The 13,955-nt window shown below is 39.9% G+C and overlaps 1 protein-coding gene across 31 annotated transcripts in view; it reads right to left on the reverse strand.

Annotated features, from left to right (window-relative positions):
* The window catches only part of RAB28 (RAB28, member RAS oncogene family), a 561,352-nt gene that overhangs the window by 222,653 nt on the left and 324,744 nt on the right, over positions 1–13,955 (reverse strand). Inside the window, exon 7 of one of the 31 annotated variants that reach the window (XR_014811789.1) lies at positions 11,219–11,324. The exons of the other annotated variants lie outside the window; for them this stretch is intronic. The gene's annotated coding sequence lies outside the window, so the exon portion shown is untranslated. The remainder of the gene's footprint in view (positions 1–11,218; positions 11,325–13,955) is intronic. 31 annotated transcript variants of the gene reach the window in all.

A 13,955-nucleotide genomic window follows, 5' to 3' on the forward strand; every position in this document is an offset into this window, starting at 1 on the left:
TCCCTGAACTCCAGTACTGAATTTTCAACTAACTCCTGAAGATCTCTACCTGAAGACTCAAAGATCCACTTTGACTCCCAGGTCTGAAGCCAGTTCTGTTGTCCACCACATTAATGAAAAAATACTTCAATAAAATCATTTGCTCCAGCAAACTCAGTCGTTGTGCACTCTTTCCCTTTTGCCCTTTGCTTGCACAAATAATAAGGCAATGGAGAATTAAAATCTGTGGTACGTGAGCCACTTTGGAAAATAGCCTGTTACTTCCTCAAAATGTTAAACACAGAATTAACATATATGGAAATAAGTGAAGACCAACCCAACGGGAAAAGAAAAGACTGTTTATTCAGAGCTTGGTATGGCAAGAGAGTCAGCCACCATTACTCACATTTTTGCGGACACCCAAGGGTAAGCAGAGGAGTTGAAAAGCTTAATAGTAGCAAAAGGGTGTGCCCTGATTGGACGTTGTGGTCATGGGGAAGCTGAAGGCAGGATAACTAGGAGCCTAGCCTCCTACATGATTAGTTGGGGGAGACATAATATGGCTCTTTCTGGTTGATCCTACATTGTAAACCAGGACAAAATTGGGAAAGTTGTTAGTTACTAATCAAATCCTGGGTGTTTGGAGTTAAGTATTACAGAAGTATTATTTAGCTTCCTGGATTGTTGCTAAAGATAGCCATCTTAGAGCAGATGAGTTTTCTGAGCTATTTATTATACAGTTAAGGAGATTGGTTTTCTGGGCATTGCAAGTTAAGGGTCCAAATTCTGTTTTTATATATGTTCTGGCCACTTTCTATTTGTATATTCAGTCTTTCACATCTGACTTAGCAATTCTTTTTTTTTCTTGAAAACTGTTTCTTAAAGTTTAACTGATTTACAGTGTTGTGTCAATTTCTGCTGTACAGTAGAGTGACCCAATCATACATATATATATACATTTCTTTTTCTCATACTACCTTCCATAATGTTTTATCCCAAGGGAATGGATATAGTTCTGGGTGCTATGCAGCAGGATCTCATTGCTTATCCATTATAAATGTACAAGTGTGCATCTACCAATCTCATACTGATTAAGCCATTCTATTCCTGGGTATTTAGTCAGGAGAAATTAAAATATAATTCCACAGGGAAAAAAAATGAATATAAACATTTATAGTATCATCATTCATAATAGCCAAAAAAAAAAAAAAACAATTTGAATGGCATCAATTGATGAATGTATAAACAAAATGTGGTATATCCATTCAGAAGAATATTATTCAGCAATGAAAGGAATTGAATTACTGATAACGTCTACAACATACTTGACCTTAGAAAACATGTTAAGTGAAAGAATCCAGACACAAAATCCTACATATTACATGATTTCATTTATATTAAATATCCAGAATAGGCAAGTTCAGAGAAATGGAAAATAGATTAATGGTTGCCAGGAGCTGGGAGAGACTGATCTGGGGATCGACAGCTAATGGACATGGGGTTTCTACTGGCTATGATGAAATTGCTCTAAAATTAGATAATGGTGATGGTTGAACAACTCTGTAGATAGAATGAAACCACTGAATTGTACACTTGAAAAGGGTGACTTTTATGGCATGTGATTATATCTCAATAAAACTAATTTTTAAAAAATCTGTGACATCTGTATATGCTCCATAGCTCCCAAAGGTCTTTTATTAATTTTGTCAAGCAGGTTTTAGGTAAAGTGCTTAAAATTCAATAAGCCCACTGCCTTCCCTACATTTTCCTTAAAAGCAGACTCGTTGGAAGAATTATTAGTTGGATTTCAGAAACTGATTTTTGCCCACAGTTCTAGAAATCACTCACATGTTTAGGTTAAAAAAAATAAAGGCACAGAAACTCTTCTTAAATTAAACAACAACATAGGAATTTGAGGAAAGAAAAGGTTCAGTTATAAAGTCTGACAATTTACCAAAAATTAGGATAAATCCTGAAATTTTTCTGAATAAAATAGGCCTATTAGTGATGCAGAGATAAAAGGATGAGGTCAGAGGCAATGCCAACAATCTCCCAATTTGAGATTAGTGTTAAAAGCACTTGTGTGCAAAATTGCTGTAAACTTCAAATTAATTCCACACCATTAATTTCCAAGTGCTCTGAGCCACGGTGGCTCTAAGAGACAGATTTTTGTTGGCAGCTGAGCCAGCTGGACTCAATTACCTGTTTCATTTTTAATTTTTCTAAGCCACCAATATTTTCTTTCAAAAAAAAGAAGGAGAGGGAGAATTTTGATCAGTTATCTTAAGAAGCTTTTTTCACCTAAGAAATTGACATTCTGGCTCTTCTCTCAATGGCAGTATTTGTCCGAGGGGTGGAGGAGTCGGGAATGGAGCCATCTTTCAAGAAACTCTGCCAATCAGAATCACGGGGAGAGACTGCAGAGGGGTGGGGGTGTCAGTGAAACTAAAGTACACAATCCCTCTGTTCCCAGAAGTTTATGGACAAAGACATGGAACACAAGAGTGAAAATACGCAAGAACAGAAACAAAATAGAATACATTCAGCATGCTAAATAACAGTAAGGGCACTATAGTAATGCATTTAACATATTATAATCATTATAGTTATTACTTATATAATTATAAGTAATGGTAATGATTATTACAACAACATTGCCATATATCAGCTGAGTCCTTACTATGTGCCAGACTTTCTAAGCACTTGCTGCACGTTAATTCATTTAGCCTGTGTAGTAGATAGTTTATTACTCTCTCTGTGCAGATAAGGAAATGAAAACATAATGTGATTATGTAACTGGCCAGAGTTGCAGAATTAAGAAATATTTGCCTAATATCTGCAGAAGTTGCCAAAACTCATTTCCAGCTACCTTACTTGACATATTAATTTATAGACATATTAATTACATTAGGCTTTTTGTTCAAAAGACAAGACTTTTGCAATTTAGAAATGGTTTCTCTAATTGGTAGTAGATTAATCAGAAATCTCTGAAGCTCTAGAAACTGCAAAAAAAACCTAATGAGACTGATTAGGCAAACTATATAGTAGGGTGTCTACACTCACTTATTTTTTCAGTACACAATTAATGAGCCCTTATAACATACTACCAACAGAGCTAGGCAGAAAATATGATGAAAATGACAGTCTACTGGGAGGGGTAAATCAGAATTTTAAATAGTCTCAAAACTGTTAATTTTTTTAAAAAATTAACTCAACATATATATTGCAAAGTATTTTAACATGTTATTATCTATTTATTGCTCATTAAGTAATTTAAAATGAGGGGAACCCCAAAGTTTCTCAACTATTTGCTTCCTATGATCCAGAACACATTGAAAATTCTAGCGTGAAGAGTAACTGGTTAAGAGTTGAAAGAACACTGTGCTAGAACCCATGCTAAGCACTTTTCATTTCATCCTCACAACAACCCAAGGAAAGAGGTCCTACAATCATCTCCATTTTACAAAGGAGAGCTTTCCCCAGGTCCACAGCTAGTAGCGACAGAGTTAGAACTCTGTTCAATTTGGTGTGATAAAATGAGTTACCACATAATGTCACACAGATTGGCACAAGATGCAGATAAGATGTGCCTCATCTCTCCTGAAAGCAGTCAGGGGAGGCTTCCAAGAGGAGGCAACATCTTGACAGAAAAACAATGTTTCAGATGCTTTCAACAGGTCCTTCAGAAGAAAAACGGATCAAACCAATTTGGACCATGATATTCACAAATTCAGGACTTAGAGCCAGCCAATCAAGTGTCTCTCCATAGTCTCATCTTAATTAGAGAAAATTTGGGGTGAAACTGTAATCTGTCATCTCACATGACATTTTTATCACCTGCTTAACATCTAGAAAACCATTTTATCGCATTTGATCTTAGTTAAACACTTAACATGTACTCTTTACGGTTACAATTCTTAACGTGTTCTGACCATATTAAGCAAATATTTAAGAAACGTTTGGGCTGTTTTTCCATTTTTAAGTATTTAATCTGTGATAAACATATAGCATGTTAAAAATACATTTCATGTATGGTATGTGTTAAGTGTTAAGAATATATTTTTGAACTGCCTTATTTAAGCCTGTCAGACTTTCCATTACAACCTCCTAATTTAAGGGGTTTTTAAACCAGCCATAAAAATCTCTTCATGCTAATATTTTGGGTAAAATATCTCTCCTTCCAGAAGCCTTTTTTGGTTGCTGGTGGTTTGTTTTTTAATATTAGTACATTTAAAGAAAAATTGAATTTGTAAAATCGGGCATAAAACAAAGACTTTTCTCATAGGATTTTAGTGTAGTCTTCTCTATGCTTTTTAAATAATCCACATATTAAAGGCATCTCTTTAAAAAGTCATAGACTCTACCCCAAAATTTAGGAGAGAAATAAAATATGGCTGAGATTGGTACTATCTATGTATTTGCAGACTGCATCAAAATTTAGAAACAAAGATATGAAATAAGGCTGTAGATACTTTCCCTTCCACTTCCAAAACACTTCATAAGCTTTAATAATAATGTATCTACCTTAATTAGCATATTACAGCTTATAGGTAGATTTCATATCCCTTCTCTTACCTGCCCTTCAGGATGCTGGGAGGTAAAAAGGCTTTTGTCATAATCCCCTATGCAAGCAAAGCTTTGGTAGAAGTTAAGTGATTTGCCCAAAATCACACAGCCAATCACTTATTTGTGAAGCTGGAATCTGAACTCAGGTTCCTTTGTTTACTCCACATTATTTTTGGACTCCAGCTCACAAGGGATGGAGCCCATGTGTGACTTGGTATTTCAATCTAATTATTTGCTTAGTCTGATAAAAATCTTAAATAAATAAAATTCAACTCACTGGTACAGTTAAATAACTGGGCCTTTTCCTACATTACTTTCCATTTTTGAAGTCAAGATCATACCAGGAGACAAATTCAGGAAAATTTTCTCCGCTTTGTTTAAGTCAGCTAGCCCATGACCTAAAGTCAGAGGCATCCTTCACATTGAAAGGTAACATCTCTTCTATCTACATCCACAGGCGATTTTAAGAGTTTACATATCCATATGAATGGCCAGTAGGCACATGAAAAGATGCTTAACATTGCTAACTATTAGAGAAATACAAATCAAAACTACGATGAGGTACCATCTCACACTGGTCAGAATGGCCGTCATTGATACTTCAACAAAGAATAAATGTTTCAAAGGGTATGGAGAAAAGGGAACCATCCTACACTGTTGGTGGGAACGTGAATTTGTACAACCACTATAGAAAACAGTATGGAAGTTCCTCAAAATACTAAAAATGGAACAACTGTATGTTCTAGCAATCCCACTCCTGGACATATATCCAGACAAAACTCTGGTTCAGAAAGATGTATGCACCTCAATGTTCATAGCAGCACTATTCACAATAGCCAAGACATGGAAACAACCTAAGTGTCTGTTGACAGATGAATGTATTAGGAAGGTGTGGCATATGTAATAGAATACCCACTCATAAAAAAGAATGGAATAATGTCATTTACAGCAACATGGATGCAACTAGAAAGTCTCATATTAAGTGAAGCAAGTCAGAAAGAGAAAGACAAATACCTTATGATATCACTTACATGTGGAATCTAAAATATGGCACAGATGAACCTACATACAAAACAGAAACAAACTTACAGAGGTGGAGAACAGACTTGTGGTTGCCAAAGAAGAGGGGGGTAGTGGGACGGACTGGGAATTTGGGGTTAGTAAATGCAAGCTGTTACATTTAGAATGAATAAATAATAAGGTCTTACTGTACAGCACAAGGAGCTATATCCAGTCTCCTGGGATTAAACTATGATGGAAAATAATATTTTTTTAAAATGTGTGTGTGTGTCTGTGTGTGTGTGTGTGTGTGTGTGTGTGTGTGTGTGCGCACGTCTATATATAACTGAGTCATTTTGCTGTATAGCAGGAACTGGCACAATATTATAAATCAACTATGTTTAATTTCAAAAAGTAATAAATAAAAAAAAGAGTTTGTGTATCCATCTCACCCACTTAGAGTAGAAATTCTTTGAAAGCCAGGGCTTGACTTATTTATCTTTTTGACTTCTTCTCTCCTATTCTTACCTGCCCAATGCCTAGCACAACGACTAGCGTGTTACAGGGGTTTGTTATATGTTTGCCAATGAAAACGTATATGTGCATGTGTAACTGGATCACCTTGCTGAACAGTAGCAAATTGATGGAACACTGTAAACCAGCTATAATGGAAAAAATAAAAATCCTTATAAAATTTAACAAATAAATTAATTAAATAAATTTTAAAAAATATTTGCCAATGAGTCAATGAAACTCCATAAAAATTGATGTCTGTGTTGTTTCATAAAACATTACAGATGGAGGCACCACACTTACCCACACCAGCACTTCTCAAAGTGCCTTCCCTGAGACCCTATATGATAAATATTCCATGAACAGATAAATTTTGGAAATGCTCCCTCCATAGGAAAGGAATGTCCCATGTCCCCAGAGCTCCCTGAGTGCAGCTCTGGTCATCCTTATTTTCCCACTGGACCAGGCTGACTGAGGGAAGCCAATGGCCTCAGCTGTCACCAGGGAGTCCCACCCCTGCTGCAGGTGGAGCCCAGTTCGGTCCACTGCAGTGGCAGTGTGGTCATATCTAGTTTGCCTGGGGGCAGGTCTCTTTGGCCCTCACGTTAGCCTATCCCCTCAATTTTTAACAGTAACAAAGGTGACATTTTAACCCAAGTATATCATATGCCTTATTTTTTAGTTCTCCATTTGGGTAGAACCTATGGGGGATGAAAAATGCTATTTATTTTTGGTACCCATCAGTTTCAACAGAGAAAAATACCTAAAGTCCCCTGCTGTCAATTACTTTTCCTGCAAACCCATCTTCCTTCCAAGTATACCAAAAATAGCCTCAGGCCTTCAGAGTAATTATATTTATGATCATTCATTTTTTCATTAGTCTAGAGCAAATATTGTGGGAACTCAAGAAAGACGATGTTCCAAAGTCAACCTCAGGGTTGGAATTGCAAGAAAGAACCACAGATGAAAATGGAACTGGAATTAACTGAACCCTGGATACTCTCCCTAATGAGAGCTCTGTACAGGAACCACATATTATACCGTCTCAATATACAGCCTTAAGAAGTTAGGTGGGCTGGACCTAAAATCACACCTTTAGCCGCAGAGGCAAGAAATGCTTCGGGACCCAAGAAGAGAAACCACAATTCAACAGAGACATTGACAACAGAATGAAATGTTTGAAGGTTAATTTCTAATTCAGACATAATGTCAAATAGTAAAAATGTCCTGACCTCATTCATTGACTCAAAAAATATTTACCGAATGCCCGTTATATGCCAAGCACGGTGGGAGAATTTAGAGATGTAACAGTGAGCTAAAGACCAAAGCCCCCTGCCTTCATGACGCTTCCAATCTAATGGGAAGAGAAGGACTACTAAAATAAAATAAGTAAGGTCCACAGAATATGAGAGAGTTTATATGCTATGAGAAAAATAAGGTATCAGCAAGAGCAAATACAGGGGTTTTCTGTAGGGATACTGCAAGTTTAAATCGATAACTAGGGAAAACCCAATTGAAAGCAAGGCATTTAAGCACACACTCGGGAGTTCCCGTCATGGCTCAGTGGAAACGAATCTGACTAGTATCCATGAAGATGCAGGTTCAATCCCTAGCTTCACTCAGTGGGTTAAGGACCTGGTGTTGCTGTGAGCTGTGGTGTAGGTCACAGATGTGGCTCAGATCCCATGTTGCTGTGGCTGTGGCATAAACCAGCAGCTGTAGCTCAGATTTGACCTCTAGCCTGGGAATCTCCATATGCTGTGGGTGTGGCCCTAAAAAGACCAAAAAAAAAAAAGCACACATTCAAAGGAGAAGCAGATCAGAATTAGAACCCATTCTTAGAAAAGGAGCAAGAAAATACAGATGTCATAAAAAGGAGTCCCCTTGATGTGTTGGGTTTATAGAAGAGGGCTACCATAACAAAATACTATATACTGAGCACCCTAAACAATAAGAATGGATTTTCTTACAGTTCTAGAGGCTGGAAGTCCAAGATCAAGGTTCCCACAGATTTGGTTTCTAATAAGAATTTTCCTGGCTTGCAGACAGCCTCTTCTCACTAAATCCACACATGGCAAGCTCTCTGGAGTCCCTTCATTTTATGGCACTAATCCCATCACAAGCGACACATTCTAATGACCCTCATCTAAACCTAATTACTGTCCAAAGGTCCCATCTCCAAATACCATCGCACTGAAGGGTTAGGGCTTCGACACATGCATTTCAGAGAACACAATTCAGTCTATAGCAGGGAACTAGTAAATTTGGAGCTGGAGAGGCCAGTCAGTCATTAAAATCACATCCTTGAAGTCACCGTCAAATTCTCTCCCATCACACTGTATTTTGTACCCATCTGGTAAAGCCTCAGTCCTGGTTCTCTCCAGCTCTCACCTTTCTCAGTGGCTATAGAAAACCACAGAATCACGTCCCCTGAACTCACTTTAACTCTTAGCTCCAATCTTCTCGGGATCACAGCACACTTTGCTACCATCCATTTCAACCACTTCATATTTCCTCCTTCCTCCTCAAAACACCAACGCCTTCTCCCTTCCTTACTCTGTGGCATCCATGTCATCAAGAAAATAAAAGCAGTCAGAAGGGAATTTCTGCATGCCCCCAACGCCCCACCACATCGACCCAATCCCAGCGTTTGTTGTTAGGGTTGAACCATCTCAGTTCAGCCTCTTCTCCTGAGATTGAACCTCACCCTGCTCATCTCCTTAAGGACATCACTCTAGCAAGCCTTCCCACATCGTCAATGTCCTGTCTGTAGTGGATTATTCCCATCAGGCTTCAAATTCCTCCACAGCCTTCCTTTATCTAACTGAAAGAAAATGACACTTTCTTTTCAAGCTTTGACTTCATTTCTCTGCTCTTCTTTACAGCAAAACTCCTTTAAAAAGGTGTCTGTGCTTGCTGTTTCTAGATCCTCTACTCGTATTATCTTCTTCCAACCATTCCCAGTATCTCTTATAGATAATTCACATACAGTAAATTCACTCTTTGGGGATACTTTCTGGTGAGTTTTGACATATGGACATAACCACCTGACTGCTACCACATGGAGACACACAACAGCTCCCTCACTCCCCTCAGCCCCTCATTTCCCTTTGTGCTTGATCTCTCCCCTTGCCCCCAGGGTGGTGACCAGTGATCTGTCCATCTAGATTTACCTTTTCAAGAATGCCCTATAAATAGAATCAAAGCATTTGTGGCCTTTTGGGTATTGCTTCATTGACTTTCTTCAATCCACTTTCACCCCCCACCCCCCATGTGCAAAACTTCTTGTTAAAGTGTCTCCCGATTGCGAGACTGGGTGTTTAAATCTCAGTCCTCATCTTACTTGACCCATCAATAGCAGCGGAAACCCCCATCTTCTGGACCCATCTTCCTTCCCTGTCTTCTAGGCTCTATGCACAAGAAGTTTCTCCCTCCCTCACCAGTTGCTGCTCCTTGGCCTCATTTGCTGTGCCTTCCTCATCTCCCCAACTTCTCATTTCAGAAACCATCAGAGCCCATCCATAGTTGCTTTTCTCTTCTTCACCTACATCCAGACCCATGGCTTTAAGCTACATTGGATGACACCAAAATTTACATCTCTAGCTTAGACCAGTTCCCTTAACCCTAGACTCCTATCCAACTGCCCACTCAGCATATATCTCTATCTACCTACCTACCTATGTCTGAGACCTAACGTTTCCATCACTGATGCCCTATGTTACCTCCCTGTCCTTGCTGCCCCTCTTCCGTTTACAGCCCTCTTCCTCTCACTTAAGTTCAGCTCCTTTCTCTCAGTGTCCAAGCCTTGAGTTCATCCTTCCTGCTCTCTTTCTCTCACACGCAAGCAAACATGAAGGACAGTTCTGACTAGCGAACATTGGGTTGAGTAAATGCTGAGCCTGCCTGAAATGTAATGTGGCAATATCACTACTTGTAATACATTTATTTAGTTTCTGTTTAAGTAAAAAAGTTATTACATTCTCTTTAAAAAATAAGTCTTGTAAAAAATGGGATTCTTTACCAGGAGCTTTTATAGTGAAAAGCTATAAAGTGGATAGTCATACTATAGGGTGAGACTGAGTATCCAGAATTCAACCCCTTCTCATCACCTCCTCCACTGACGCCATCCTCTCTCACCTGGATTGTTGCAATGGTCTATCAATCCATTTCTACCATCTCTTCCCAACATGGTAACTACATAGTGTCCATCTCTGCTCAGAACCTCCTGGGGGCCCCGGGTTCTCAGCACCTGCCAAAGTCCTAACAGTGAGCATTAAGTCCTACAAGACCTGGCTTCTATCATTTCTGTGACTTATTTTGACTGTCCTCCTGGCTCATGCCACCTGGACATATCGTCCTCCAGGCACACCAGGACACTTGCCAATGCTGTTCACTCTTGCTCATATGCTCATTGTCCAGAAGTTCAGTGACTCATCCCATCACCTTCTTCCAGTCTTTTTCTAAATGATACCCTCTTAGCAAGGACATCTGCTATGGTCTGAATGTTTGAGTACCCCCAGGATGTACAGGGTGAAACCCTAACCATGTGATGGTTTGGGAAGGGGGGGCCTTTGGGAGAAGCTTATGTCATGAGAGTGGAGCCTCATGAATGGGATCCAGCGCTACTGAAAAAGAAGTATAAGAAATCTTTGACCCATAAGACAGCTCTCGCCCAATCCTACGGACACCCTGATCTTGAATTTCTGGCCTCCAGAACTGCAAGAAATAAGTTCCTCCTGTTATAAGTGACCCAGTTTCTGGTATTTTGTTATAGCAGCTCTCATGGACTAGGACAATATCATGAACCCTCCCATGTACCATTCCGGTAGCGCCTCACCCCAATACTCTCTATTGTTCTTCTCTAATTTATTTTCCTCCATCACATTTCTTGTTTTCTAACATCCTATAGTATTTATTCATTTCACTTCCTAGAGTATTTATTAATTTCATTTCCAACCTCTCTTTCTTCCAATTAAGTTGTAAGTACCTTGGTGTTTCTACTTTATTCCCCGCTGTTGCATCAATATCAAACAGGGACCCACTCCGCCCATAGCCCTACAGCTCACCACACTAATGACAAATCCATTGTCTAGACTTTCTGGAAATTTGACTCTCGCCCCTAAATAAATCTGCTCAAAGCATAAGAGTGAGTGTGTCTCACTTAGCTCAGTCCTCTTCCTTGACACAGTCCACATTCCCAGCAGTTAGCATAAATGCTTCCACTTAAGCTTCCATTATTTTCTCTGTTTCATCTTCTTTTATGGTTTCTAGTGGGTTTTGAGGAAAAGAACAGAAAAGGAAATGCTCTTTTTATCTACCAAATTTAACTGGCAGCCATATCTCTGTTTTAAAAGTATGTAAATGAATTTTCTTTATGGCGCTTAAGGAAAAAAATAGATAAATTTCTGGGCACATGGCTGATTACAGATCCTACTGTCCATCACAAGGAACTACATCCAATCTCTTGGGCTAGAACATGATGGAAGATAGCATGAGAAAGAGAATGTACATTTATGCATGACTGGGTGACTATGTGTACAGCAGAAATTGCCACAACAATGTAAATCAACTATAATTTACAAACAAAAGAATATAATATCGTGAATTTTCAAACTTTGTTGTTCAGAATCACCTGGAAGTCTTGTTAGAACACAGACATAGAAGTTCTGATTGTGGCTCAGCAGGTTAAGAATCCAACATAGTGTCTATGAGGACACATATTCGATCCCTGGCCACACTCAGTGGGTTAAGGATCTGGCATTGCCACAAAGCTGTGGCATAGGTTACAGATGCAGCTTGGATCCCATGTTGTTGTGGCTGTGGCATAGGCCTAGGTCCAATTTGACCCCTATTCCAGGAACTTCCACATGCTGCAGGGATGGCCAGAAATAAAGGAAGGAAGGAAGGAAGGAAGGAAGGAAGGAAGGAAGGAAGGAAGAGAAAGAAAGAAAGAAAGAAAGAAAGAAAGAAAGAAAGAAAGAAAGAAAGAAAGAAAGAAAGAAAGAAAGAAAGAAAAAGGAAGGAAGGAAGGAAGGAAGAAAGAAAGAAAGAGAGAGAAAGAGAGAAAGAAAGAGGAAAAACAGACATCAGGGCCTGCCCCCCCAGTCAAGGTGTCTAACATAGCAGGTCTGGGATAAGGGCCTGAAAAGTTTAATTTCTTTTTTTTTTTTGTCTTTTGTCTTTTGTTGTTGTTGCTATTTCTTGGGCCGCTCCCGCGGCATATGGAGGTTCCCAGGCTAGGGGTTGAATCAGAGCTGTAGCCACCAGCCTATGCCAGAGCCACAGCAACTCGGGATCCGAGCCACGTCTGCAACCTACACCACAGCTCACGGCAACGCCGGATTGTTAACCCACTGAGCAAGGGCAGGGACCGAACCCGCAACCTCATGGTTCCTAGTCAGATTCGTTAACCACTGCGCCACGATGGGAACTCCAAATTTCTTCTTTTTTTTTAAGTTTAATTTATAACTCATGTCCAGGTAATCTGATGTGGTCTGGGGACCACACCTTGAGAAGCATTGTGATAATCAAAGGCTTTCATTTGAGTTCTGTTGAGTCCTCTGAGGAATGAAAATGGGGGTAGACATGATAACGCATTCTAAGAATTCATAAAATCTTTAAGAATGATAGCAGACCCTCCACAACCAAAATGAGCATGAACAATATTTCAGAGAGGCCAATGCCATGGAAAGGCTCCCTGTCCCTTCCTGACTTCCTCAGGATCTATGTCTCATCTTGACCTTGCCAAGAACTATGTGTAACCTGGAACACGTCATGCCTATAGTTTTCATGCCTGTAGAATGCTGCTATTGGACCATATGGCCTCAATGCAATTACGCACATAATGAATGTGTATTTTCACATGCTCTTTCAGACCCTTCTGTCTTGCACTAAATATAAGATTTTTTAAAAAAGCATTTATTCTCCAGTGATAGCCAACTAATGAACACAACAAGTATCCTGTAGGTAAACTTGAACTCTTCAGGGAAAATGCTGAGTTTTTAGTGCTACTCTCCCTGAGCTTATCTGCTTCCCATCTCTCCATAGAGATGGATGCCCAAGGAAATTTTGTAAAAATATGATAGCAGGAGAGGGGTGTCTGGGCTGCATGTTACCACTCTTTGACAGCTCCCACTAACCTCTGGTTTAAAGGGAGTTCATAGTTTCTGGTTCAAGGTTATTTTAAATTCTAACCCCTGGCTTCTGCCCTCATAGCTTCTGCAGAGGAAATACTTGCTGCTCCTCTTGAGTGACTGCCCTGGGAAGCTCAGCTGTCTTCCCCAATGGTGGGCTCCCCCTTGCTTGCATTGCTCTGACACCAATGCCTTATCCATCTGGCTGGGTTATTTGGGCTTGTCCATCCTGAAACTTCTCTACAGAGCCCTGAGCCCATGCCTCCAAGCACCCTCTAGTCTTCCTCACTTCTCCCGACCTTCCTCATCCCACACAGGGTCACCTTGGAACTTCTAGAGACCCTCCACGTGACCTGCAGTTGGAAGTACCATTGTAGGTCCTCTATCTGCCCTTGGCCAAACCCCACTATTGCTTGACTGCTATCAACTTTCATGCATATTGGACTCTGAAATATTCTCCTTCCAGAATTTCAAATGGAAACTGAAGCAAGCCCTCTCTGCTTTCAGCTTCTCCCTCAGTGATATGTCCAGCGCATTACCCAACATGGGTGGAAATTCAGCAGCGTGCAGGCTCTGGTTCGCTTTTAGCAAGCCCTAGGCAGCATCTTCATCCTCACCTCCTGGCTCTCTTCCCCCACATCAGCATGGTTTTCCCTTCCAGTCAAAACAAATTTACATATTCTTCCCTGTCTTCTCTACATGATGGCCAAGGGCAACTAGAGCTCAGGTACTCAGCCCTGTTTTTATATGTAAGTGGAAGTTTGA

This window comes from Sus scrofa, chromosome 8 (genome assembly GCF_054392235.1).
Source record: "Sus scrofa isolate SSC_HxYL_T2T_F1_AM1 chromosome 8, Sscrofa_HxYL_maternal_Yorkshire_Landrace_v2.0, whole genome shotgun sequence".
NCBI lineage: Eukaryota > Metazoa > Chordata > Mammalia > Artiodactyla > Suidae > Sus > Sus scrofa.